General features: G+C 37.2%; 1 protein-coding gene across 1 annotated transcript in view; it reads right to left on the bottom strand.

Annotated features, from left to right (window-relative positions):
- LOC106466944 (phospholipid phosphatase 2-like) overlaps window positions 1–2,130 on the bottom strand; it is a 36,421-nt gene extending 34,291 nt beyond the window's left edge. The window contains exon 1 of the mRNA XM_013927262.2: window positions 2,112–2,130. The gene's annotated coding sequence lies outside the window, so the exon portion shown is untranslated. The remainder of the gene's footprint in view (window positions 1–2,111) is intronic.
- Window positions 2,131–2,917: the final 787 nt, after the last annotated feature.

Here is a 2,917-nt window from a genome sequence, read left to right as displayed (position 1 = left end):
CTCCACCTACAGCCAACTCTTTTACAAACGAATAGTGGGGTTGACCGTCACATTATAACGCCCCCCTGAAAGGGTGAGCATGTTTGATGTGACGGGGGATTCGAACCCGCGACCCACACATTGCGAGTCGAGCCATCTAACCACCTAACCACCTGGCCTGATGTGGTGTAGGAAAAAGTTGCAATATGATTTACAGTTGCAAAATAAGTGAAATATGTAAAAGTGGGGGTGGTACAGCATCCCCGGCCCCTATGCCTCTGTAAATGACCATTTCAACATTTCCCAAATCAGGGTTCACGAGTGTACTCCAAGGGGACCGTGAGTCATGTTCAAAATTTCATAAAAAATTAAAAGTGGTTTATAGAATAAAAAAAATGTTTTTCTTAAAATTGAATTTATAAGAATTAAAACATTTAGTTTTCAAATACAGCTTTTCATGTACCAGCATCTTTTTTTTTTCAAAACAAAAAACATCGATAGGGTTGGGAGTCCTCGAAAAAATTGGAACAAAAAGGGATCTTTGGGTTATTAAAGTTTGAAAACCACAGGACTATTACATGGATAAGTCACTTTACACTAAATCAGTTTAAAATGAGGAGTTTTAATGAACTCTAGGTTTAGTTTGATGCCTTTTAGCCCTCAAGTTATTTAAGTGTTTTTCTACCAACTTAGAGTTTGTCATCTGGTCGTGAACAAAACTTTATATCGTTTCTCGAGTAATTTATATACATACATACATGTATTTTATTGTACAAACATGCCCTACGTTGCTCAGGGGTAAACCTACAGACTCATAACTCTAAATATCGAGGTTCGATGCCCAGGGTGGTCACAGCACAAATAGCCCACTGTGTAGCTTTGTGCTTAACTACAAACAATGAGAAGAAACAAACAAACCTATATACCACAAGCGATAATTTTATTATAAAATTAGCCCTCTCTTTTAACTGTCTTGTGTGTATGAAAAGATCTATCTTATGCATGTACTTGTAGATTTCGTTTATTTCTAGGCAAGCACAAAGCTACACAATGGGCTACCTCTGCTCTACCTACCACAGGTATCGAAACCCGATTTTTGGCGTTATAGCCCCTCAGACTTACCACTGAGTCACTGGGGGCTGTATATACTAGATAGGTTATTTTCCTTGACTGTCTCAAATATACAGACTAGTATATTTTACAAGTTCACTTTAACAAAACAAGGGGAAAGTGGCTGTACTGGGTGCGTTGAACTAGCAATAGAGAGAGAGAGAGATGAAGTAAAACCTTGGTGAGCTGTCTCTCACCCATCGAGTGTGAGCAATCCCATAAGGCAAGCTCAAACAAAATAAACTTAAAGTGAAAAATCTTTACATTTTCGAGGTCTCGAAAAAGCAAGATCGAAAGTTAATGTTGTAATAAAATATATGACATCTTTCCACAAAATGACAGTATATCTTACTCTACTAAAAGTTAAATTACAGAGAAGTATCTGGCTTTGAGTATTAATACAATAGGACCCGGCATAGCCAGGTGGTTAGGGCGCTTGACTCGCAATCTGAGGGTCGCGAGTAAGAATCCCCGTCCCACCAAACATGATCGTGGGAGGTGATTATGTGATAGTTAATCCCACTATTCGTTAGTAAAAGAGTAGCCCAAAAGTTTGTGGTGGGTGGTTATGAGTAGCTGCATTCCCTCTAGTCTTTCACTGATAAATTATATTTAGTGCAGATAGTGTAGCTTTGCGCGAAATTAATTCATAATATAAAATTAATACAATAACCAAGTCAGGTTGCTCCCGAAACGCTCATCGTGCACGTGACCTTTGTTCATTGTGATTCAAGCGCAAGGGCGTGGCAGTCTCTGCCCACTATCCGATTCGCCAACAGAAAAGACAGCCTCATACTCTGGGACATCATAAGCTATCCTTCCTGAAAAAAAAATGGTTAATTGCCAATTAATGAAGTAGGTCCCAGGAAGAGCTTAAATCAGGAAAAGTTAGATATGATTACTTCAGCTACTTTCTGTGTCCAAACTGAACTGAAAGAAAAGTTTCAAATAACTTACATATCAGCTAAAGGGGTTGGAAAACACGCGGTATCACGAAGTAAATAGTATATCTAATTCCTTACTAATGTGTGACTCCGTCAGATCAGATCGATCTTTATTATGTCCCCTTTACACACTTTGTATCACCCTTACTGCAAGAAACTAGATTTTTGCGCTTACACAATTTATCACTTCTCACTCAGGCACGTGCTCGACCAGGCATGGCCTTGGTTAGCCAATGAACCAAGCTTATTGCAAGTATATTGCAGTTTATTTTACTTTATCACTTTTATGATAATACAACAACAATATTATACGATCATAAAAGTAAATTTCACGAGTGCAAAATTTGCCAAACTTTAAAGATGTGACTATTAAATTCTTTTCCTTTCTTTACAATTTTGAGTTTTCCACATTACCACGTCAAGAAGACCTTCGCGTCATTTAGTCCAAAGTGTGGTTTCACTTCACTAAACTTAATAAAAAAAATATTACTTGCTGATTGGGTGCCCTTTTTGGGGTGAATTATTCTTTGACCTTTAAAAAGAAGCATCAGTATGTATCGCAATGCGTATCAGTGTCACTTCCAGTGTATCTTGATACGTGTTTTTGAAAGTGGATTATAATTATCCATAGACATCCCTAGCTTCAGTGCTTTATATACTGTGTATATGTAAAGAAACAATTTTCCAAGGATAAATTAGTTAATACATAATTCACGTGGCATAAGTAGGTGCTATTAAAGTTCTGATGGCGTACAATAAAAAAAAAGTACCTTCTTGCTGTGGCAATAAATGCTACTTATTGCTAGTAAGTAGACACGTATTTGGATTTGAACATGCTATATTTAGTACTGCCCGTTTCATGTTTTAATATATATATATTTCTG

The sequence above is a fragment of the Limulus polyphemus genome, unplaced genomic scaffold (genome assembly GCF_000517525.1).
Source record: "Limulus polyphemus unplaced genomic scaffold, Limulus_polyphemus-2.1.2 Scaffold2433, whole genome shotgun sequence".
Lineage (NCBI taxonomy): Eukaryota > Metazoa > Arthropoda > Merostomata > Xiphosura > Limulidae > Limulus > Limulus polyphemus.
The sequence above is the reverse complement of the archived record's forward strand: the minus strand, read 5'-3'. Positions and strand labels throughout refer to the sequence as shown.